The sequence below is a fragment of the Triticum dicoccoides genome, chromosome 5A, assembly GCF_002162155.2.
Source record: "Triticum dicoccoides isolate Atlit2015 ecotype Zavitan chromosome 5A, WEW_v2.0, whole genome shotgun sequence".
Taxonomy (NCBI): domain Eukaryota; kingdom Viridiplantae; phylum Streptophyta; class Magnoliopsida; order Poales; family Poaceae; genus Triticum; species Triticum dicoccoides.
This window is the reverse complement of record NC_041388.1, coordinates 508,554,482-508,581,570: the sequence shown is the minus strand read 5'-3', so window position 1 is coordinate 508,581,570 and position 27,089 is coordinate 508,554,482.

Sequence of the window (27,089 nt, the reverse complement as noted above, 5' to 3'; positions counted from 1 at the left end):
GGGTTGAGCATACAAACAAATAAGCGCATGGCAACCTCTGCTTCCCTCTGCGAAGGGTCTATCTTTTACTTTTATGTATTTACTTTTATGCAAAGAGTCAAAGTTTTCCTTCTATTCCTTTTTGTTGTTTCTCCTTTGGCAAGCATCATGTGGTCAGGAAAGATCTAGGCACATATTTCCAGTTGAATATAGATAGCATGAGTTATTATTGTTGACATCACCCTTGAGGTGAGTACGTAGGGAGGCGAAACTATAAGCCCCTATCTTCCTATGTGTCCGGTTGAAACGTTTTGCTCATGTGTACGCGGTGAGTGTTAGCAATCATAGAGGACTATATGATGGTTGAGTATGTGGACTTGCCTAAAGGCTCCGATACGTGACCCTTCCTGAAAAGATGATGAATTGTAGTTGCAAAGTTGACTGAGAACATAGTTTGTTGGTTTTTAATGGAGTTTTTGCTTTATACTTTGATTGTGTGATGAATTGTTACTTATTCATGAGAAGTATATGATAAAATTTCTACGATAAAATTCTTATGTTTAATTTTGTTGTTGTTATAATAATCAACATGATGCTTCTATGCTCGTATTTTATTTTTATCGACACCCCTCTCTCAAAGCATGTGGACATGTTTTTCGATTTTGGTTTTCGCTTGAGGACAAGCGAGGTCTAAGCTTGGGGGAGTTGATACGCCCATTTTGCATCATGTTTTCTTACTGTTATTTATAATGTTTTTATCCATAATAATGCTTTTTGGAGTAATTCTAATGCCTTTTCTCTCATAATATGCAAGGTATACACAAAGCGGGAGAATTCCGGCAGCTGGAAATCTGGACCTGGAAAAGCTACGTCAGGCCACCTATTCTGCACAACTCCAAATGAGCTGCAACTTCACGGAGAATTTTTGTGGAATATATGAGGAATATTGGAGCCAATAAGTACCAGAGGGGGCCCACCAGGTGGGCACAACCCACCTGGGCGCTAGGGAGCGCAAGTGCGCCCTGGTGGGTTGTGCTCACCCAGGCCCACCTCCGGTGCCCATCTTTTGGTATGTAAGTCATTTTGACCTAGAAAAAAATAAGGAGAGGACTTTCGGGACGGAGCGCCGCCGCCTCGAGGCGGAACTTGGGCAGGAGCACTTTTGCCCTCCGGTGGAGGGATACTACCGGGGGAACTTCCCTCCCGGAGGGGGAAATCATTGTCATCATCATCACCAACAACTCTCCCATCTTAGGGAGGGAAATCTCCATCAACATCTTCAACAACACCATCTCCTCTCAAACCCTAGTTGATCTCTTGTGTTCAATCTTGTTACCGAAATTATAGATTGGTGCATGTGGGTGACTACTAGTGTTGATTACATCTTGTAGTTGATTGCTATATGGTTTATTTGGTGGAAGATTATATGTTCAAATCCAATATGCTATTTAATACCCCTCTGATCTTGAGCATGGTTATTGTTTGTGATTAGTTACTTTTTTTCTTGAGGTCACGGGAGAAATAATGTTGAAAGTAATCATGTGAACTTGATATGTGTTCCATATTTTGATAGTATGTATGTTGTGATTCCCTTAGTGGTGTCATCTGAACGTCGACTACATGACACTTGACCATATTTGGGCCTAAGGGAATGCATTGTGGAGTAGCAATTAGATGATGGGTTGCGAGAGTGACAGAATCTTAAACCCCAGTTTATGCACTATTCTGTAAGGGACCGATTGGATCCAAAAGTTTAATGCTATGGTTAGAATTTATTCTTAATACTTTTCTCGTGGTTGCGGATGCTTGCGGGAGGGTTAATCATAAGTAGGAGGTTTTTTCACGTAAGAACAACACCTAAGCACCGGTCCACCCACATATCAAATTATCAAAGTATCGAACACGAATTAAGCCAACATGATGAAAGTGACTGGATGAAATTCCCGTGTACCCTCAAGAACGCTTTGCTTATCATAAGAGACCGTGTTGGCCTGTCCTTTGGCTCAAAAGGATTGGGATACCTTGCTGCACGTTTGTTACTACTATTGTTACTTGTTCGTTACAAAATATCTTGCTATCAAACTACTCTGCTACTTACAATTTCAGCACGTGCACACATTACCTTGCTGGAAAACAATTGTCATTTCCTTCTGCTCCTCGTTGGGTTCGACACTCTTACTTGTCGAAAAGAGCTACAATTAACCCCCTATACTTGTGGGTCATCAACACTCTCCTCCTCTCATTGCTATGCATGTCCTAGATAGTCTTGCGTGATCGTAGGTAAATTTTTTGAAATTTCATGCTACGTTTCCCAATAGAATCAACATGTACACATCTGTTTCTTTGCACCACCTTTCCTTCACTTCATTGGAGCATCATCCGTTTATCCTTGTCTCTGCGAAATTAAGACTTTCAAATGCTAGAGTGTCTGTGGCATGCGGTAGTACTTCTCAAGGGAGCAGTAGTATCGCAGGGGCTTGCGTTAGTACCATTCAAGGTCGCGGTAGTATCGCAGGAGCCAGCGGTAGTACCGCTGTGTCTGGCCCTGATGCTGGCGCATGTGGAAGTAGGTGCAAAACTAATTTTTACTTCCGCCCCTACGAGGTAGTACCGCTCCCTGCAAGCGGTAGTACCGTGCCGGATTTTGGCACAATCCTTAACTCAGTGGAAGTAGTCACGGACGTAATTTATTTAGTCCGTGCTTTTTCCAGCTAAAAGAGCCCTGCCCTGCGGTAGTACCGCTCTGGTGGTTCTACCGCTCGTTTCCTAGTGCAACAGGACCTCATCTGACATCTACTACACGAGTGGTAGTGCCGCAACCAGAAGCAGTAGTACTGTAGCGCCTTGCAGTAGTACCGCGAGCATGTGTGGTAGTACCGCGTCTCGCGGGCTGAGTGAGGGGGTAACAGTTGGATCTTTCCCCCCACTGTATAAAGGGGGTCTTCTTCCCCAAGAAGACCATCTCTTTCCTCCCCAAGCTCCATTGTTGCTCAGAGCTCCATTTTTGCCCGATCTCTCTCCCTAGCCAATCAAATTTATTGATTTTCTAGGGATTGGTTGGCCCCGATCTACACTTCCACCAGGAGAAGTTTGATCCCCCCACTAATCCCTTGCGGATCTTATTACTCTTGGGTGTTTGAGCACCCTAGATGGTTGAGGTCACCGCGGAGCCATATTCCATTGTGGTGAAGCTTCATGGTGTCGTTGGGAGCCTCCAATTAAGTTGTAGAGATTGCCCCAACCTTGTTTGTAAAGGTTCGGTCGCCGCCTCCAAGGGCACCAATAGTGGAATCACGGCATCTCGCATTGTGTGAGGGCATGAGGAGAATACGGTGGCCCTAGTGGCTTCTTGGGGAGCATTGTGCCTCCACACCGCTCCAGCGGAGACGTACTTCCTCTCAAAGGGAAGGAACTTCAGTAACACATCCTCATCTCCACCGGCTCCACTCTTGGTTATTTCTTACCTTTACTTGCGCAAGCTTATTGTGTTGTATCTCTTGCTTGCTTGTGTGCTTGTTGTTGTAGCATTATATAGGTTGCATATCTAGACAACCTATTTTGATGCTAAGTTTAATTTGGTAAAGAAAAGCTAAAAATTCTTAGTTGCCTATTCACCCCCCTCTAGTCAACCATATCGATCCTTTCAATTGGTATCAGAGCCTCATCTCTTTATTAAGGACTTTGCCATCTGAAGAGTATGGTTAACACAACAGACGAGGTGGAGGAGCACCCCGGTGCGAGTCCCACTTTGTCTGCGGCCGATGGGGGATCCTCGGTCTCTCGTGAGGAGTTCAATGTGGCCTTGGACACATTGAAAACCTCCATGACGACTGAGGTCAAAGGAATGCTTAAGAATTTCCTTGATGGTCTTAATTTATCCACCGCACCGTTGGAAGTGGTCGACCCCACTAATAAGGTGATGGATGCTAAATCTAACAAGGGGGAAGCTAGTAGTGATCAAGTTCCTTTGACTAGTGGTAGAAGTAGAAATGGCATCTTTGCCCATGTTGAACCTCCACTTACTTATGGAGGACCGGTTCCCTCCATGCATATGAATCATGTTGGTCCTCCTCCTAAGCTTGTGGAAAATGAGGATTTGTCCTGTTGGGTGTATCGCTTTAAACATCAATTAAATCATAGTTCTACTAATATTTGGAGAATTATTGAGCATGGTTTCTACCTGCATGATCCAAGAAACTTCACTCCTAGAGAAGCCGCGGACCATCAATTCAACGAGTCCGCTCTCTTCATTATCCAAGACGCAATTCCTCCCGAAGATATTGCACACCTCCGGCCTTTCACTGTGGCCAAGGAAGCATGTCAACGTGTTGTTTCCATTTACAAGGGAAGCGCAAGCATTCAACGATCCAACTTTGAAGTGGTACAAGATGAAGCCAATGATTTTGTGATGAATTAAGATGAAGAACCTCGTGAGCTTTACCGGAGATTAACCACTCTCGCGGTCTCACTCCGAGGTCATGGGAGCAAGGATACGGATGACAATTGGATCAAGCGCAAGTTTCTCAAGGCCATGATGCCCTACTATAAGGCCATGTCCTCCATCATCCGCCAAAGGCCGTACTTTCACGTCTTGTCCTCAAGTGAAGTGTTGGATGAGTTTGTTGCAATGAAGATCTTGGACAAGACCGCCGACAATGCGGTGTTGCGTTCTCAATGAGCAAAGAAGCCCAACCTTTCTTTGAAGTCCAAGGCTAGTGTGGAAGAAAAGGGTGAAGAGAAAGAATAGGAGTGTTGTCCCGAAGATACCAAATATGCTTATCATGAGCACATGGCTCTCGCTTCACGGCAATTTTGGAGCAAGAAGAACTCAAGGCCCAACTTCAACAAGAACAACTCAAGTGGTGCCAAGGGCAAGCAACGTGTGAGGACATGCTATAATTGTGACAATGTGAGCCACTTTGTTGCGGATTGCCCGTATGAGAAGAGGGAAGCCAATGGTGGCAAGCTTATCCAAAAAGACAAGGCCAAGTCTTTCCCCAACAAGAACGACTTCACCAAGAAGACTCCACCCAAGGGGTTGGTGGCACAAGAAGAGTACAACAAGGATGATGATGATGATGATGATGATGATGATGACGACGACGGTGAGACGGTTGCCATGGCCTCCGTTGCCATTACAACAACTCCATGTGTGTCCCTCTTCGATTCACCCAACGAGAACATCACCGCCAAGTGCCTCATGGCTAGAGCCACCAACAAGGTAACCCCCAACATCAAAACCACCATTACTACTAATCCTTCCTTGGCGGATTGCATTGATGGAAGTGAGGGGTCGAATGAGGAAGAAAATAAATTTGAGTCTTTTATGAGTAAGCTCAAGGGTAAATCCAAGAAGCACTTTGTTGCTCTCTTGGAACAACTTGGTGAAGCCAATGACATGATCGAGGCTCGCGAAGAAACCATCTCTAATACGGAAGAGCATAGTTGTGACTATGCCGATGAGATATCGGATCTCTCTAATGCGCTTGAGGAAGAGTGTGGTCATCGTTTGGCTCTTGAGGAGTCACACGATGATGATCATGCTAAATTAAAGAAAGATCTTGATCATACTCTTGTTGTATCTCGTGTTCTCAATTTCGAGAAGGCTAAACTTAGGGTTGACCATGCTAGACTCAAGGAGGAGTTTGATATACTTGACAAGGCTCACAAGGCCTTGAAGGGTGCTCATGCTAGCCTCAAAGAGTCTCATGATCAACTCCAAGTGAAGCTAACCAAGGAGAAAGCCACATTTCCTCATATGGTTTTAATTAATAATGCAGATGTTACTAACCCGTGTTGTGAGCATGTGCATCTTGTGGAGGAGAATGCCAAGTTGAAGGAGCAACTTGAGAAAGGCCTTGCGTCTTGCATACAAGGTGAGAAGAACCTCAACGACCTTTTGAGCAATCAAAAGGAAGTTGTGGGTAAGGAAGGAATTGGGTTTGCACCCAAGTCCAAGAATAAGAAGAAGAATGACAAGGACAAACGACCTCCTCCTCTCAATCAAACTTTTGTGAAGGAGGGAGAGGGTGCTTCTAAGGAGAATAAGAACAATGTGAAGGGTGGTGGTGTCAAGAAGGGCAATGCCACCCCTTCCAACAAAGCCATCGACTTTAACCTTCTTATGTGTTATGTCGTGCTAGTGATGGGCATGTTTATGCCAAATTTGTTGGTTCTTATTATGAGTACATTGAATGGTCTATTTTGGTTCCTAAGACCCTTGGTACTAACATCAAAGGACCCATTACAAAATGGGTACCTAAAACCAAGGATTGATCGCTTGTAGGTGTTTGCTTTCGGTGGGCGATCATAGTTGCTCGATACTGGAGCCACAAATCATATGACTGGAAGCAAGGACTTGGTGGTGGACATGCACAAAGTTTCATCTATGCCCACCAATGTCGAATGGGGTGATGCCTCATATTCAAATGTATTGGGTCTTGGCAAGGTTGTCATTTCTCATGATCTCACGATCGAGAAAGTCATGCTTGTTGAGTCTCTTGCATACAACTTACTTTCTGTTCGTCGATTTGCACTCATGGGCTTTGCCACTTTCTTTGATATTGATATTGTGGCCCTTTTCCAGTCAAAAAAAATATTGTGGCCCTTTTGTGGAGCAAGACTCTTAAAGTAGCCTTTGTTGGGCATGTCGAGAACAGTCTTTATGTGATTAACTTTTCAGAGCGACCCACTAAGACCGTGACATGCCTAATGGCTAAAGTTGATTTGGGATGGCTTTGGCATCACCGTTTAGCCCATGTCAATATGAGATCTTTGCAAAGTCTTCTAAAGGGGTACCATGTCCGTGGACTAACAAATGTTAGTTTTGCCAAAGATCGTGCTTGTAGTGCTTGTATCGAAGGAAAGCTACATGAGAAGGCTCACCCTCCCACGACTATCATCTACTCGAAGAGGCCCTTGGAGCTCCTTCACTTGGATCTCTTTGGGCCTCCATCCTTTGATAGTATTGGGGTAGAAATTATTGCTTGGTGATTGTGGATGATTATTCAAGATACACTTGGGTATATTTCTTCAAGAGGAAGAGTGAGACCCAACAAACCGTCATCGACTTTGCAAATGAATCTCAACGTTAACACAATTCAAAGATATTGACAATAAGAAGTGACAACATCACCGAGTTCAAGAACTACACCTTGGATGAGTTTCTTAGTGATGAGGGGATCAAGCATCAATATTCCGCAACCTTACACCCCTCAACAAAATGGTGTAGCGGAGAGGAAGAATCGGACGTTGATGGACGCGGCAAGGACCATGATGGCGGAGTTCAAGTCTCCTTACAACTTTTGGGGCAAAGTCATCAACACCACTTGTCATGCATCCAATCGGCTCTATCTCCGCAAAGGCTTAAACAATACACCATATGAGATACTCACCGGCAACAAGACCAACCTCAAGTACTAATGGGTGTTCGGTTGTAAGTGTTTCATTCTCAAGAAAGGTGTTCGTTTGTCTAAAGTTGAGGCTAGAGCTCATGAGGGCATATTTGTTGGTTATGCTACAAACTCTCATGCTTACCATGTCCTCAACAAGTCCACGGGACTCATTGAGGAGACGTGTAACATGGAGTTTGACAAGAATAACGGCTCCCAAGTGAGAAAAGTGGTACTTGTGATGTAGGTGATGAAATTCCTCCCTAAGCCATAAGAAGAATGGATGTTGGTCATATCCTACCCATTGAGGAACCCCTTGTGGCTGAAGGAGAAGGACAATGTTCCACTCAGGTGGAACCATCACCAACCCAAGACCCACACGCTTCTGAAGAACAAAGTGAAGGCCCTCAACCAAATGAACAAGATCAAGGGCAAGGTCAACCTCAAGATGGTGGTGATCCACCAAGTGATTCCCAAGGTCAAGTTCTTACCACCGAGGAAGTTCAAGATCAATAGCAAGCTCAAGATCAAGAACAAGCTCAAGACGACGCTCAAGATGATCAAGTTACTGCTCCTCAACTCTCTCTTGAGGAGGAATTGGAGCGGCGTGCCGCCAAGATTGCGTCCAAGCTCACTACCAAAGATCATCTCATGAAGAATGTGCTTGGAAGCTTAAGAAAGGGGGCAAGCACTCGTAGACAATTAGCAAACTATTGTGAACATGACGCGTTTGTTTCTTGTGTTGAACCCCAAAAGGTCTATGAGGTGCTCGAGGATCCGGATTGGCTTAATGCCATGCATGAAGAACTCAACAACTTCGAGCACAACAAGGTGTGGAGATTGGTGCCAAGGCCAAAGGATAACCATAATGTTATTGGAACCAAGTGGATATTCAAGAACAAGCAAGATGCTCATGGGATTATCGTTCGTAATAAGGCTCGTTTGGTAGCACAAGGCTACTCCCAAGTCGAGGGTATCGACTATGGTGAAACCTTTGCTCCCATTGCTCGCCTTGAATCTATCTGTTTGTTGATTGTGTATACTTCTGATCATAACTTCAAGTTGCAACAAATGGATGTGAAGAGTGCTTTTCTTAATGGCCCTATTAATGAGTTGGTATATGTCAAACAACCCCTGGGGTTTGAGGATCCCGAGTTCCCCAATCATGTGTACCAACTCGATAAGGCACTCTATGGCCTTAAACAAGCCCCACATGCATGGTATGAGCACCTTGCCGAGTTGTTGCAAGATCATGGGTTTGAAATTGGGAAAATCGAACCCACTCTTTTTACTAAGAAGGTCAAAGGGGAGTTGTTTGTATGCCAACTATATGTTGATGATATTATCTTTGGTTCTCCTAAAAAAGCTTTCAATGAGGAGTTTACCACTTTCATGACCTCGAAGTTCAAGATGTCCATGATGGGAGAGTTGAAGTTCTTTCTTGGGTTCGAAATCAAACAAAGAAGAGAAGGGACCTTCATCAACCAAGCCAAATACACTCAAGACATGCTCAAGAGATTCAATCTAAGTGATGTCAAGCCGGCTTCCACTCTAATGCCTGTCAAATGCCAACTTGACATAGATCCCAATGGTAAAGCGGTGGATCAAAAGGTATATCGTTCCATGATTAAATCCTTGCTTTACCTCTGTGCATCTAGACCGGATATCATGTTGAGTGTGGGAATTTGTGCACGGTTTCAAGCCGCACCTAAGGAAAGCCACTATGTGGCGGTCAAGCGAATCTTTTGATATTTGGCTCATACCCCAAACTTTGGCTTATGGTACCCAAGAGGAGCTCACTTCAACCTTGTGGGCTTTTCGGACTTGGATTGGGCGGGAGACAAAGTGGATAGGAAGTCAACTTCCGTAGGGTGCCAATTTCTTGGTTGCTCTTTGGTGAGTTGGTCTTCTAAGAAGCAAAGTTGTATCTCTCTCTCGTCCACCGAAGCGGAGTATGTGGCCGCCGGTAGTTGTTGTGCTCAACTTCTATGGATGAGGCAAAATTTAAAGGATTACAGTGTCATTTGTGAAAAAGTGGCTCTTTGGTGTGACAATGGAAGTGCCATCAAGATTTCTCTCAACCCGGTGCAACACTTCAAGACAAAGCATATTGAGATTCGGTATCACTTCATTCGGGATCACATTAGGCGAGGGCAGATCTAGCTCAACTATGTCAACACTCATGATAACCTTGTAGATATTTTCACGAAGCCCTTGGATGAAGCAAGATTTCGCGAGTTAAGGCATGAGCTAAATATCATTGATTTGAGCAATGTGGCTTGAACCTTCGCACACCCCACCATACTCATCTTGATGTCTTGTTTATGTGTAGGCATGGACATAGCGGGAGTGTTGTTCTATCAATGAACTCTCCCTCCCCCATTATGCATAAATTGATCAACTCTTTCACATTCACCATTGTAGATGGTACTTGTGCTTCAAAGACGAGTTTTGGTCATGGGCCCAAGGATAATTCTTCGCGGTGCCATACCAATTGACTCAAACATAGGTGGCTCCGACCACCGCCCTCTCCTCTTGAGAGGTTTTGGTTCGTGTTTGGTCCCCATTGTCGTTTTGCTTTCTTTCGGGCTTTGTTTGTGTTTTATTTGCTTCGTTTGTGCTCTTTTGCGTGTTCGGTTGCTCGAAGTGTGCATTGCAAAGGCCGTGTTTTTCTATTTTGTCGAAACTTGCACTTTCTTGTGTGTACGGTACTACCGCAGGAGGTGGGTGGCTCCTGTGCTTGCACAGCTGCGCCCACGGCACGGTACTACCGCTTCCATCACGGTATTAATTTTTTACTATCGCTGGAAGAGCGGTACTACCGCCCTATGCGCGGTACTTCCGCCCGGGCGGTACTACCGTGATGACCCGCGGTACTGCCGCGTTGTCGAGAACGCGTGGGGGTTAAGAGCGGGCAAGGGGAGTTCCAACTCCCCCATACCCATTCATCCCTTCCCCTCACTTCGTCTCTCTCTCTCCTGCCCAAGAATGGCGCCGGAGTAGCTCGCCAGATCTCCGTCTCCGGCCACTCTCCTCACATTCCAACCGGTGGGATCGATCCCCACCTCGCCCTCTTGCCATGGAACCCGGTATCTCCCTTAGTCCCTCTCTCTTCCCGTTGTTGTGCTTCTAGGTTCTGGGAGATGCATGTGTAGTTCTTGTGATTTTTGGCTAAATTTTTGCAAGAGGAGATTGTTGGAGAGTGCTCGTGCAGTAGATATGTTATTTGGTGTGATGCAACACTGTAGTTTTTATCAACGGTAGTACTGATCTATCTTTATGGATGTTGCTAGATTTGTTCTCGCGAGATGCAGTTCCGTGCGGCACTACCGCTCCTCCTGGAGCGGTACTACCGCCCGCTCGTGCGAGAACCGCCCCGTGCGGTACTACCGCTCCGCTGGAGCGGTACTACCGCCCGTTGCGCGGAAGTAAAAAAATTCTTCCGCTCTAGGCGCGGTACTACCGTTGCACCCCGGCGCAGTACTACCGCGGCTAGAGCAGATGCAATTTTTTACTTCTGCATCCTGGTTAGTACTACCTTTGACTTAAGATTTACCTTGTTTTGTCACACCCAATCTCATTTCTACTTGTTTCATTCGGTTTTTGCCTTGCTCTTTGCAATAATCCTTCTTGCTCTTCTCGTGTGTTTGTGTTGTGTGTCTTAGGTGGTGGCTCTAGCTCCAATGCAAGGCGCTCGAATCCCAGCCTGACACGAGCTCCAAGCGCCTTCGCAACCAAGAAGCTCCCGACGGGTCCCGCCCCCCACAACGCAACGTCAAGACCACAGCTACCAAGACCAAGGAGCCAACTGTCGGCATGGATCAAATGCCTCAAGTAGAGTTTCTGATTCGAAGAAATCTCAACCCCTATGTCAATCCAAGGGAACTTAGCAGGGGGAATGACCTGTTTTGGACCAAGCAACAAAATCTCATCTACCTAGATGTGATCAAGGCCAAGCAAAACATCTACGTACCTGTCCAGTGGATTGACATGGAACATCTGAAGAAGAACCGGGCATATTTTGGTGAGCCTCTGGATTTGGTGGAGCAGTTTGATATTGAGGGGATCCTTACATTCCACCTTGACTTTGACCCGGAGCTTGTGGCTCAGTTCTTTGCTTCTGTCCACTTCCACACGGATGAGAAGCGGACCATGACTTGGATGACAAATGGGAAGAGGATGACTGCTGAGTGGAAGGAGTTCATGGATCTGTTGCATGTTCATCATGAGGGGCTAGAGGTGCCCGTTGGTGTCCGCCCGCATGCCAACCCAGAGTCTGCATCCAAGAACAGGCTTCAGAACTACCTTGTTGATAAGACTCTACCCAATGGCAAGAAGTCTTTTGTGTTGAACCTGTTCCTTGACATCATGCACTGGATCTTCTACAACTCTCTTTTTCCTCGCATAGGCGACAAGGACAAAGTGCACTCCTATCTTGTGGACATGATGCTTATTTTTTAGGAAGCCCGTCTTCGCCAACCTGGACCACTTGATGTCTCTCATATCATGTGGAGTGAGCTTCAGTTTGTTGTGTTCCATCGTAAGGTGCCCATCTATGGACCTTATTTGTTCCTCTTGATCACAAAGACTTGGGAGAAGTTGTTTTTGTGTGAAGAGTTTATTGCTCCCAACTGGATTCGCCATGAGCCCATCAAGTTGCGCCAGAAGAACAAGTGGTCTAACACCACTACCCGGGCTGAGGCCGAGGCTGCTCGTATGGATGTTGATGAGGAGGAGTTTGAGGAGGAGGAGGCTGAGGACAGTTTTGAGGGGTATACACCTCCATCTACTGAGCCCTCTTGGGCTAAGAAGCTCAAGGCCAAGGTGAAGTCTCTGTTCTGCATGCAAGCCAAGGGGCAGTACCAGACCCACGTTGCTCAGAAGGAGAGTCGCCAGCATGACAAGAGGATCTTGAGGAAGCTTGGCGAGCATGTCTCGAGAGGGTCGGAGAAGAACATCACTCCTGAGGTTGCCTAGATGATGAAGCAAGGCTATCTGTGGACTGAGTCAGATGGGGAGTCCATTCCTGCTGTTGAGACAGATGAGGAGCTTGATGGGTGATCACGTCAGTGGGAGCTACCACCTGTGTCGTATGTGTCCTCTCTGCCTTTTTGGTGTCTCGATGCCAAAGGGGGGAGAGAGTGTAGGATTTGCGAGTCTTGTGTCTCTTTGCTTTCGTTTCATTGAACCTTCGTTGCTTTTGTTTGTTGGTTTGTGTGTGTGCGTGTGAGACCAGGAGATCAGGAAACTTATTCTATCATATGGTGTGAGACATATGCCCTCAAGCTTATCCTTTATTGTCTAGTATGTTTAGTATATTGTGAGCTCATTTTATCTTGTGCCCTTCACTTCATGCTCACTTACTATACCTTGCCTTCATGCTTAGTGTCACTTATATTGTTGCAAGTTTTGCCTTGTCTATAAAACATAGGGGGAGTGTTGATCCTAGTATGTGTGTTGTGCAGTCCAAAGCATATCTATAGAGTGCACACATCTAGGGGGATCGTGTCTATATTTTATAGATTTTGGGTTTGCTTTTGTTCATTTTATATCCCTGTGCAAATCCCGTATTGTCATCAATCCACTAAAAAGGAGGAGATTGTAAGGGCATATTTCTCCCTATGTGGTTTTGGTCATTGATGACAATGCATTTTTGGACTAATCATGTGCATTGAGCATTTCATATATTGTCTAGGCACAAGACGATTCAGTGCCCCTCGGAGCCTATCGAAGACGGCGGTTCTCTACGTCTCTTTTTGGTGGATTTGAGTCATAGGAAATATGTACTATTAAGAGGGGGTCCGCATCGGAAAGGTTAGGGTGGAATCAACACGTACACATATGTTCCTTTGCACCACCTTTCCTTCACTTCATTGGAGCAGCATCTGTTTATCCTTGTCTCTGCGAAATGAAGGCTTTCAAATGCTAGAGTGTCTGTCGCATGCGGTAGAACTGCTCAAGGGAGCAGTAGTACCGCAAGGGCTTGCGGTAGTACCGTTCAAGGTCGCGGTAGTACCGCAGGAGCCAGTGATAGTACCGCTCCTGGTGAGCAGTAGTACCGCTGCGTCTAGCCCTGACGCTCGCACATGCGGAAGTAGGCGCGAAAGTAATTTTTTACTTCCGCCCCTACGCGGTAGTACTGCTCCCTACGAGCGGTAGTACCGTGCCAGATTTTTGCACAGTCCTTAACTCAGCGGAAGTAGTCACAGGTGTAATTTATTTAGTCCGTGCTTTTTCCAGCTAGAAGAGCCCTGCCCTACGGTAGTACCGCATGGGCGTGCGGTAGTAACGCTCCAATGGTTCTACCACTCGTTGCCTAGTGCAACAGGACCTCATCTGGCTTCTACTTCACGGGCAGTAGTACCGCAACTAGAAGCAGTAGTACCGTAGCACCTTGAGGTAGTACCGCGAGCGTGTGCGGTAGTACCATATCTCACGGGCTGGGTGAGGGGGTAACGGTTCGATCTTTTCCCCCACTATATAAAGGGGGTCTTATTCCCCAAGAAGACCACCTCTTCCCTCCCCAAGCTCCATTGTTGCTCAAAGCTCCATTTTTTCCCGATCTCTCTCCCTAGCCAATCAAACTTGTTGATTTCTAGGGATTGGTTGAGAAGGCCCCAATCTAGACTTCCACCAAGAGAAATTTGATTCCCCCCACTAATCCCTTGCAGATCTTGTTACTCTTGGGTGTTTGAGCACCCTAGACGGTTGAGGTCACCGCGGAGCCATATTCCATTATGGTGAAGCTTCGTGGTGTCGTTGGGAGCATCCAATTAAGTTGTGGAGATTGCCCCAACCTTGTTTGTAAAGGTTCAGTCGCTGCCTGCAAGGGCACCAATAGTGGAATCACGGCATCTTGCATTGTGTGAGGGCGTGAGGAGAATACGGTGGCCCTATTGGCTTCTTGGGGAGCATTGTGCCTCCACACTGCTCCAACGGAGACATACTTCCTCTCAAAGGGAAGGAACTTCGGTAATACATCCTCGTCTCCACCGACTCCACTCTTGGTTATTTCTTACCTTTACTTGTGCAAGCTTATATTGTGTTGTATCCCTTGCTTGCTTATGTGCTTGTTGTTGTTGCATTATATAGGTTGCTCACCTAGTTGCATATCTAGACAACCTATTTTGATGCTAAGTTTAATTTGGTAAAGAAAAGCTAAAAATTGTTTGTTGCCTATTCACCCCCCCCCTCTAGTCAACCATATCGATCCTTTCAGCATGCCAACTTGACCATGGAGCAGGCGCATACGCACTACGACACCGCCATGGCGAACGAGGAGCAGCATGTGTCGGCTCCTATGCCAGCCTTCTGGCAGGTGTAGGAGGACCAGAGATAAAATTTGCTCCTCCTCGAGCAGCACCGGCTAGCGTAGGGCCAAATTTACGACGAGCATAGGGTCAATTTGTGAACCACGAGAAATCATCTATTTTTTCTAATAAGAGCTACCCACAAAGTGTCCGAGAAGTGGTAAAGAATACTATGCTACTTCCTTCTTGTTCCTTCCTTGCATGCATGCGGTCGTATTAATGGTCTTGGTTAACGAGAAAAATAGTTGGCTTGCAAAGCAGTCATTAAATTTTACCTTGGTACCTGTAATCCGAGTTTATGGCCTTGTATAAAGGAATGTATGGAGTACTTTAAAATACCTTAGTGGGGTATTTGGGACAAATTTAAATGGTGGTTGGAGAACTTATTGTTAATTGGCAGTAAGGATGTATGGATTAAGCCTATAGCACAAGTGATCCATGTTTATTCAACGACATCTTTTAGACTACCTCGAGGGCTTTGTGAACACATCAATTCTCTTACATGTGAGTTTTGATGGGGCAGCAAGCAAGGAAAGAGGAAAACAAGTTGGGTGTCATGGGAGGTTATGATTAGGCCAAAGTACCTTAGAGGCTTGGGTTTCCAAGATCTGGAGCTTTTTAACCTATTTCTCCTAGCCATACAATCATGGAGAATTGTGTGGGCACATTTGTCTCTTAGTGCTAGAATCTTACAAGCATCACACTTCCTGGACACTACAACTTTTGAATGAATGTTTGGATCTCATCCTTTATAGATATGGCAATCAATTCTCGTTGGTAGAGTTATTTTGGATCAGGGTGTTATTCATGTATTGGTGATGGCAAATTAACCAACATCTAGAACCCGAATTTGATCCCTAGGTGTAACTTCCCAGAGTAATACCTATTTATGGCTGTCATTTTATTTTTTACATCATCATGGCATCATCATCATGCTTTAAACTTGAAATGAGGTTGCTTAAACCCTCAAAACATTATATCAAACAAAACCCTAATTTATTTTGGCCATTTTATCTATTAAGAATTAAATAAACCCCCTCTATTCTCTTTCTGGTGAATTTAATCTTGCTCTTGCTTCTTTATGTTGTACTGGATATTTCGGGAATCAATGAGATTATGATGCACGTCTAGTATATCGAGAGATACATGTAGTAACATTGTGGTGACTTTATGGATAATAGATTAGAACGACAAATATCGTGAGGTGATTGTTTCATATAATTTTCGAGGTTGTCTGAGGTGAAGGGTTGCCCTATGGATCAAGATTAGAAAGACAAACGTAGAGGTGTGCTTAGATATACCTGCATTATCTCTTCAAGTTTGATGTGATAAAAATAGGAACTTTGAAGTGATTCTTTATCGCACTATGTGAGATATATCATTTAATTCGATGATGTTGAAAGTATGAACCCTAGGACTTATTCTGAAGCATTGGGACACCATTTTACACACATTTACTTAGTGCTACCTTGTTATCCTTATTTATTCTAATTATAAAAAGACACATTTACCATCCATATTTCCCATTTATCATCATCTCTTCGACATACTAGTGCACCTATACAATTGACAATTTGATTAGGTGTGTTGGGGACACAAGAGACTTTTTTTCTATCTGAGTTGTAGGGTTGTTTGAGAGGGATTTATTTCAACCTATACCTCTAGTGGATTGATAAATCTTAGGTCATCCACTTAAGAAAAAAATTATATTGTCCAAGAATTCTATGTGCTTAGAGGGCCAACATAGTTTGCAAGAATAGAAATGCAAAGTAAACATCAAACTCGTGCGCTTAGAAAATGATAGTTACACATTTCTTCAAAAGTGCAAGTACCTTCTTTTATAGAAAAGGGCAACTAGGTATAATCGCGCTAGAAAATGCATATATAATAAATGAGTTGCACTTTTATAAATAAAAAGTGCAAGCACTTGTGATAGATAAAAAGTGCAACTGAGGTATTTACACAGCCTAGAAAATACATGCATAGCAACATGGCACTCCTTAAAATGGTAGTTGCACATTTCTACAAAGGTGCAACTGAGATATAATCATAATAGAACATGTATTTAAAAATGCAAGTGACGTATAATCACACCATGAAACACATACATGGAAATCTCAACATACTTTCCAGAAATAGTGTCGATGTACACTTGTGAGGAAGTGCAAGTATTATATGCACAAGAAGTCCACGATGGCACCAATAGTCGATGAACAAAATAGAAGTAATATGACACAAAAAGACAGCTGACACTGAAGTACATGACCTTACTGTTGGGGAACGTTGCATGGAAAACAAAAAAAATTGCACACACGCAAGATCTATCCATGGAGATGCATAGCTACAAGAGGGGAGAACATCTTCAAGCCCTTGAAGATCGCTAAGCGGAAGCATTTATCAATGCGGTTGATGTAGTCATACACCTTCACGATCCGTACCGATCAAGTACCGAACGTACGGCACCTCCACGTTCAGCTCGATGATGTCCTCGCCTTCTTGATCCAGCAAGAGCAGCGAAGTAGTAGATGAGTTCCGGCAGCACGGCGGCATGGTGACGGTGGTGGTGAAGAACAATCTCCGCAGGGCTTTGCTTAGCACAACGGAGACTATGACGGACGATAAACTAGATGGGACATGGTTGCCAGCACACGGCTTGGTGAATCTTGATGTGTTCCGGGTGCTAGCCCTGCCCCTCTATTTATATGTTGAGCCCTGGGGTCGTTTCTTGGAGAAAGAGCCTCCTCAAAGTCGGTTTAGCACACAAGACAAGAGTCCTTCTCGAACTCCAGGACTAGACGCAATGGTCCTTGGCGTATGGCCCAGACGCCATGGGCCTCGGCGTCTGGCCCAGGGCTAGACGCTAGGGTCCCTGGCGTCCGGTCCCTGGCCTCCGCAAAACTTCCTTTTGCACCTACCTAAAACCCCGTGGGCCTTACCCCTTGGCCCAACCATATCATTATATATATATATATATATATTTCACTATGGACCATTCCGGAGCTCCTCGTCATGTCCGCGATCTCATCTGGGACTCTGAACAACATTCGGTCACCAACATACATAACTCATATAATACTATATCGTCAATGAACATTAAGCATGCGGACCCTATGGATTCGAGAATGATGTAGACATGACCGAGACGCTTCTCCAGTCAATAACCAATAGCGGGACCTCGATGCCCATATTGATTCCTACATATTCTACGAAGATCTTTATCGGTCGAACCTTTATGACAACATATGTAGTTCCCTTTGTCCGTCGGTATGTTACTTGCCCGAGATTCGATCATCGGTATCTCCATACCTAGTTCAATATAGTTACTGGCAAGTCTCTTTACTCGTTCCATAATACATCATCCCATAACTAACTCCTTAGTCGCTTTGCTTGCAAGCTTCTTGTGATGCAGTATTACCGAGAGGGCCCAGAGATACCTCTCTGTCATACGGAGTGACAAATCCCAGTCTCGATCCATGCCAACTCTACAGACACCTTCGGAGATACATGTAGAGCTCCTTTATGATCATCCAGTTACGTTGTGATGTTTGATGGAACACAAGGCATTACTCCGGAGTCCGGGAGTTGCATGATCTCATGGCCGAAGAAACATGTATTTGACATTAAGAAAGCAGTAGCAATAAACTGAACTATCATATGTTATGCTAACGGTTGGGTCTTGTCCATCACATCATTATCCTAATGATGTGATACCGTTATCAAATGACAACTCATGTCTATGGTTAGAAAACCTTAACCATCTTTGGTCAACGAGCTAGTCTAGTAGAGGCTTACTAGGGACATGGTATTTGTTTATGTATCCACACATGTATTTAAGTTTCCGGTCAATAAAATTCTAGGATGGATAATAAGCCTTTATCATGATTAAGGAAATATAATAATAACAATTTTATTATTGCCTCCAGGGCATATTTCCATCAGTCTCCCACTTGCACTAGAGTCAATAATCTAGTTCACATCGGCATGTGAGTTCACTAGAATCAATAATCCAGTTCACATCGTCATGTGATTAACACCCAAAGAGTTCTAAGGTGTGATCATGTTTTGCTTATGAGAGAGGTTTTTAATCAACAGGTCTGCAACATTCAGATCCGTGTGTACTTTGCAAATATCTGTCTACAATGCTCTACATAGAGCTACTTTAGCTAATTGCTCCCATGTTCAATACGTATCTAGATTGAGACTCAGAGTCGTATGGATCAGTGTCAAATCTCGCATCGACGTAACCCTTTACGATGAACTCGTTATCACCTCCATAACCGACAAGACATTTCCTTAGTCCTCTAGGTACCTAAGGATAATTTCGATCACTGTCCAGTGATCCACTCCTGGATCACTGTTGTACCTCCCTGCCAAACTTATGGCAAGGCACACATCAGGTCCGGTACACGGCATGGCATACTTTATAGAACCTATGGCTGAGGCATAAGGAATGACTTTCATTTTCTCTCTATCTTCTGCCGTGGTCGAGCTTTGAGTCTTACTCAACTTCACACCATACAATATAGGCAAGAACTCCTTTTTGACTGATCCATTTTGAACTCTTTCAAAATCTAGTCAAGGTATGTACTCATTGAAAGTCTTATCAAGCATCTTGATCTATATCTATAGATCTTGATGCCCAATATGTAAGCAGCTTCACCAAGGTATTTCATTAAAAAAATCTTTTTCAAATATCCTTTTATGCTATCCAGAAATTTTATATAATTTCCAATCAGCAATATGTCATCCACATATAATATCAGAAATGCTACAGAGCTCCCACTCACTTTCCTGTAAATACAAGCTTCATCGTAAGTCTATATAAAACCATATGCTTTGATCACCTCATTAGAGCGTAAATTCCAACTCCGAGATGCTTGCACCAGTCCATAGATGGAACGCTGGAGCTTGCACACTTTGTTAGCACCCTTAGGATCGACAAAACCTTTTGGTTGCATCATATACAACTCTTCTTTAAGAAACACATTAAGGAATGCAGTTTTGACATCCATTTCCCAGATTTCATAATCATAAAATGCGGCAATTGCTAACATGATTCGAACAGACTTAAGCATCGCTAGGGGTAAGAAAGTCTCATTGTAGTCAACCCCTTGAACTTGTCGAAAACCTTTTTTGCAACAAGTCAAGCTTTGTAGACAGTGATATTACCATTTATTCTCAATGGCTTGCCGATCATCTGACAAGTCCACCAAAGTCCATACTTTGTTCTCATACATGGATCCTATCTCAGATTTTATGGCCTCAAGCCATTTGTCAGAATCTGGGCTTGTCATAGCTTCTTCATAGTTCGTAGGGTCGCCATTGTCTAACAACATGACTTCCAGGATAGGGTTACGGTACCACTCTAGTGCGGAACTTGTTCTGGTCGACCTACGAGGTCCAGTATGAACTTGATATGAATTTTCATGATCATCGCTATTTGCTTCCTCTCTGGTTGGTGTAGGCATCACGGGAACAGTTTTCTTTGATGCACTACTTTCTAATTTGAGAGCAGGTACAACTACCTCATCAAGCTCTACTTTCCTCCCACTCACTTCTTTTGATAGAAACTCCTTCTCTGGAAAGGACCCATTCTTAGCAACAAAGATTTTGCCTTCGGGTCTGTGGTAGAAGGAATGCCCAATAGTTTATTTCGGGTATCCTATGAAGACGCACTTCTCCACTTTGGGTTGGAGCTTATCAGGCTGAAGCCTTTTGACATAAGCGTCCCATCCCCAAAATTTAAGAAACGACAGCTTTGGTTTCTTGCCAAACCATACATACGATGTCGTCTCAACGGATTTAGATGGTGCCCTACTTAACATGAATGCGTCTGTCTCTAATGCATAACCCCAAAACGATAATGGTAAATCAGTAAGAGACATCACAGAACACACCATATATAATAAAGTATGGTTACGACGTTCGGACAAACCGTTACGCTGTGGTGTTTTAGGTGGCGTGAGTTGTAAAACAATTCCACATTGTCTTAATAGAAGGCCAAACTCGTAACTCAAATATTCGCCTCCGCGATCAGATCATAGAAACTTTATTTTCCTGTTATGATGATTCTCCACTTCACTCTAAAATTTGAACTTTTCAAATGTTTCAGACTTGTGTTTCATCAAGTAGATATACCCATACCTACTCAAATCATCTATGAAGGTTAGAAAATAACGATATCCGCCGCGTGCTTCAACACTCATCGGACCACATACATCGGTATGTATTATTTGCAATAAGTCATTAGCTCACTCCATTGTTCCGGAGAACGGAGTTTTAGTCATCTTTCCCATGAGGCATGGTTCGTGAGTATCAAATGATTCATAATCAAGTGATTCAAAAAGTCCATCAGCATGGAGTTTCTTCATGCGGTTTACACCAATATGACCTAAACAGTAGTGCCACAAGTATGTTGTACTATCATTATCAACTTTGCATCTTTTGGCATCAATATTATGAATATGTGTATCACTACGATCGAGATTCAACAAGAATAGAACATTCACTAAGGGTGCATGACCATACAAGATGTTACTCATATAAATAGAACAACTATTATTCTCTGACTTTAATGAATAATAGTCTCGTAATAAACAAGATCCAGATATAATGTTCATGCTCAACGATGGCACCAAATAACAATTATTGAGGTCTAAAACTAACCCCGAAGGTAGATGTAGAGGTAGCATGCCGACGACGATCACATCAACCTTGGAACCATTCCCGACGCGCATCGTCATCTCGTCCTTAGCCAATCTTCATTTATTCCGTAGCTTCTGTTTCGAGTTGCAAATATGAGCAACCGAACCAGTATCAAATACCTAGGCACTACTACGAGCACTAGTAAGGAACACATCAATAACATGTATATCAAATATACCTTTGTTCACTTTGCCATCCTTCTTATCCGCAAGGTATTTGGGACAGTTCTGCTTCCAGTAACCATTACCCTTGCAGTAGAAGCACTCAGTCTCAGGCTTGGGTCCAGCTTTGGGCTTCTTCACAGGAGCAACAACTTGCTTGCTGTTCTTCTTGAAGTTCCCTTCCTTTCCCTTGCCATTTTTCTTAAAACTGGTGGTCTTGTTAACCATCAACACTTGATGCTCTTTCTTAATTTCTACCTCTGCCGATTTCAGCATCGCGAATAGCTTGGGAATCATTTTTTCCGTCCCTTGCATATTATAGTTCATCACGAAGCTCTAGTAGATTAGCGATAGTGTCTGGAGAACTCTATCAATCACTATCTTAACTGGAAGATTAACTCCCACTTAATTCAAGCGATTGTAGTACCCGGACATTCTGAGCACATGCTCACTGGCTGAGCTATTCTCCTCCATCTTGTAGGCAAAGTACTTGTCAGAGGTCTCATACCTCTCAACACGGGCATGAGCACCAATTTCAGCTCTTGGAACATCTCACATGTTCGGCGTTCAAAATGTCTTTGGATCCCCGATTCTAAGCCTTAAAGCATGACGCACTAAACTATCAAGTAGTCATCAGATCAAGCTTGCCAAATGTTAATAACGTCTGTATCAGCTCCCGTAGTAGGTCTTTCACCTAGCGATGCATCAAGGACATACTTCTTGTGTGCATCAATGAGGATAATCATTAGATCACGGACCCAGTCTACTTTATTGCTACCATCATCTTTCAACTTAGTTTTCTATAGGAACGTATCAAAAACAACGGAACAGTAGCACGGGCCATTTACGTACAACATAGATTTGCAAATATTATCAGGACTAAGTTCATGATAAATTAAGTTCAATTAATCAAATTACTAATGAACTCCCACTTTAGCATCCCTCAAGGTATCTAAGTGATACATGATCCAAATCAACTAACCCATGTCCGATCATCACGTGAGATGGGGTAGTCATCAATCGTGAACATCTCCATGTTGATCATATCTACTATATGACTCATGTTCGACCTTTCGGTATCCAGTGTTCCAAGACCATGTCCGCACATGCTAGGCTCGTCATATTTAACCCAAGTATTCCGTGTGTGTAAATCTGGCTTACACTCATTGTATGTGAACATAGAGTCTATCGCACCCGATCATCACGAGGTGCGTCGAAACGATGAACTTTAGCAATGGTGCATACTCGGGGAGAACACTTTTATCTTGAAATTAAGTGAAGGGATCATCTTATAATGCTACCATCGTTCTAAGGAAAATAAGATGCATAAAAGATAAACATCACATGCAATCAAAATATTTGACATGATATGGTCATCATCATCTTATGCTTTCGATCTCCATCTTCAAAACAATGTCATGATCTCCATCATCACCAGTGCGACACCTTGATCTCCATCGTTGCGTCGGGGTCGTCTCCCCAACTATTGCTTCTACAACTATTCCTAACCATAGCGATAAAGTAAAGCAATTACATGGCGCTTAATGATTGACACGTAGGTCATACAATAATTAAAGACAACCCTAAGGCTCCTGCCGGTTGTCGTACTCATCGACATGCAAGTTGTGAACTTATTACAAAACATGATCACCTCATACATCAACATATATCAAATCACGTCTCGACCATATCACATCACAACATACACCGCAAAAACAAGTTAGACGTCTTCTACTTTGTTATTGCAAGTTTTACGTGGCTGCTATGGGTAACTAGCAAGAACCATTCTTACCTACGCAAAACCACAATGGTGATTATCAAGTTTGTTGTTTTAACCTTCTGCAAGGACCGGCCATAGTCAAATTCGATTAAACTAAAGTGAGACAAACAGACACCCGCCAGGCACCTTATGCAAACCAAGTTGCATTAGCTGGTGGAACTGGTCTCATGTACGCGGACATGTAAGGTTGGTGTAGGCCGCTTTATCCCACAATACCGTCGAATCAAAATAAGACTTTGGTGGTAAGCAGTATGAACATCGCCGCACACAACTCCATTATGTTCTACTCGTGCACATCATCTACACATAGACCTCGCTCATGATGCCACTGTCGGGGAATGTTGCACGGAAAACAAAAAAATTATATGCACACGCAAGATCTATCCATGGAGATGCATAGCTAAGAGAGGGGGAGAACATCTTCATACCCTTGAAGATCGCTCAGTGGAATCATTTATCAACGTAGTTGATGTAGTCGTACACCTTCACGACCCGTCTCAATCAAGTACAGAACGTACGGCACCTCCATGTTCAGCACACGTTCAGCTCGGTTACGTCCTCGCCTTCTTGATCCAGCAAGAGTGGCGAAGTAGTAGATGAGTTGCGGCAGCACGACGGTATGGTGATGGTGGTGGTGAAGAACAATCTCCGTAGGCCTTTGCCAAGCACAATAGAAACTATGATGGGGGATAAACTAGAGGGGAGGGGTTGCCGGCACACGGCTTGGTGAATCTTGATGTGTTCCGGGTGCTAGCCCTGCCCCTCTATTTATATGCTGAGCCCTGGGGCCGTTTCTTGGAGAAAGAGCCTCCTCAAAGTCAGTTTAGCACGTAAGGCAAGAGTCCTTCTCGAACTCCAGGACCAGACGCCACGGTCCTCGGCATCTGGCCCAGACGCCATGGGCCTCGGCGTCTGGCCCAGCGCCAGATGCCAGGGTCCCTGGCGTCTGGTCCTTGGTGAGGGAGTCCTGGATTAGGGGGTCTCCATTGGCCGGACTATCTCCATTGGCCGGACTGTTGGACTATGAAGATATAAGATTGAAGACTTCGTCTCATGTCCGGATGGGACTCTACTTGGCGTGGAAGGCAAGCTAGGCAATACGGATGTGGATATCTCCTCCTTTGTAACCGACCTTGTGTAACCCTAACCCTCTCCGGTGTCTATATAAACCGAAGGGTTTTAGTCCGTAGGACAACAATCACAACATACAATAATACGATAGGCTAGCTTCTAGGGTTTAGCCTCTCTAATCTCGTGGTAGATCTACTCTTGTACTACCCATATCATCAATATTAATCAAGCAGGACATAGGGTTTTACCTCCATCAAGAGGGCCCGAACCTGGGTAAAACATCGTGTCCCCTGCCTCCTGTTACCATCCGGCCTAGACGCACAGTTCGGGACCCCCTACCCGAGATCCGCCGGTTTTGACACCGACATTGGTGCTTTCATTGAGAGTTCCTCTGTGTCGTCGCCGTTAGGCTTGATGGCTCCTACTATCATCGATAGCGATGCGGTCCAGGGTGAGACTTTTCTCCCCGGACAGATCTTCGTGTTTGGCGGCTTTGCATTGCGGGCTAATTCGCTTGGCCATCTGGAGCAGATTGAAAGCTACGCCCCTGGCCATCAGGTCAGGTTTGGAAGTTTGAACTACACGGCCGACATCCGCAGAGACTTGATCTTCGACGGATTCGAGCCATAGCCAGGCGCGCCGCACTGTCATGATGGGTATGACCTAGCTCTGCTGCCGAACAGTACCCAAGAGGCCGCGCCCGCATCAGCTCTGACCCTTAGCCCGGAGCCCACTGCGCCAATCAAGGACGGGTGGTTAGACACCACCTCAGGGGCTGCAGTCTCAACGGCGATCGAGCCGAACACCAGCCTAACCCTCTGCGCAGCCCGTGACCCCAAGGTGCCGGACTCTTTTCCGGACTCCGAACCATCCGCGCCCCTGCCAATCGAATCCGATTGGGCGCCGATCATGGAATTCACCGCCGCGGATATCTTTCAGCACTCGCCCTTCGGCGACATTCTGAATTCACTAAGGTCTCTCTCTTTGTCAAGAGAGCCCTGGTCGGACTATGGCCAACAAGATTGGGATGCGGACGACGAAGAAATTCGACGCCCACCCACCACCCACTTCGTAGCCACTGTCGATGATTTAACCGACATGCTCGACTTCGACTCCGAAGACATCGACGGTATGGATGACGATGTAGGAGACGAACATGAACCAGCGCCTATAGGGCACTGGAAAGCCACCTCGTCATATGACATATACATGGTGGATACGCCCAATGAAGGCAATGACGATGAGATAGCGGAGGATGACACCTCCAAGAAGCAACCCAAGCGCCGACGTCAGCGGCGCCGCTCTAAGTCCCGCCAAAGCAAAAGTGGTGATACCGGCATAGGAGATAATAACACTCCGAATAGTGCCGAAGACAACAACAATCCCTTCCAGCAAGATTTAGAGCAGGAGGATGAAGGAGCCAGCTTTCCTGGGAGAGCGGCAGACGGAGAGGAGGAGGATGACAATTACATCCCTCCTCCGAAGACGAGGCAAGCCTCGGTGACGATGAATTCGCCGTACCAGAGGATCCCGTCGAACAAGAGCGCTTCAAGCGCCGGCTTATGGCCATGGCAAATAGCCTGAAGAAAAAGCAGCAGCAGCTTCAAGCTGATCAAGATCTGCTAGCTGACAGATGGACTAAAGTCCTCGCGGCCGAGGAATATAAACTCAAGCGCCCCTCCAAGAATTACCCAAAGTGCAGGTTACTACCCCGACTGGAGGAAGAAGCATATGATACGGCTGATCGGCCATCTCGTGGCCGCGATAGAGAGGCATTCCAGCCAAAAGCTCAGCCTCCACCCCGACGCCATTCAAATAAAAAGGCATGGGGAGATACGCCAGACCTGCGAGACATATTGGAGGACAAAGCAAAGCATGCAAGATCAATCTACGGATCATGACAGCGCACCACTCTGCGAGACGATAAACGTCACGCCGGATACAGTAAAAGCAAATCCGGCCGGGCCGAACACAGCGGGCAAGACCCATTCGAGCTGCGTCGCGATATAGCCTAATACAGAGGCGCCGCACACCCCTTATGCTTCACAGACAAAGTAATGGAACATAAATTCCCAGAAGGTTTCAAACCTGTAAATATTGAATCATACGACGGCACAACAGATCCCGCAGTATGGATTGAGGATTTCCTCCTCCACATCCACATGGCCCGCGGTGATGACTTACACACCATCAAATACCTCCCACTAAAGCTCAAAGGACTAGCGCGGCATTGGCTTAACAGCTTGCCAGCAGACTCCATTAGCTGTTGGGAAGATCTGGAAGCCGCATTCCTCGACAACTTTCAGGGCACTTATGTGCGACCACCAGACACCGATGACTTGAGCCACATAATTCAGCAGCCAGAAGAGTCGGGCAGGCAATTCTGGACTCGGTTCCTTACAAAGAAAAATCAAATCGTTGACTGTCCGGATGCGGAGGCCTTAGCGGCTTTCAAACACAACATCCAAGACGAGTGGCTAGCCCGGCACCTTGGTCAGGAAAAGCCGAAATATATGGCAGCTCTCACGACGCTCATGACCTGCTTTTATGCGGGAGAAGACAGTTGGCTGGCTCGCAGTAATAACATATCAAAGAACCATGGTACCTCAGATACCAAGGATGGCAATAGCAGGTCACATCGCAACAAACATAAGCGCCGCATTAACAGCGAAAATACTGAGGATACGGCAGT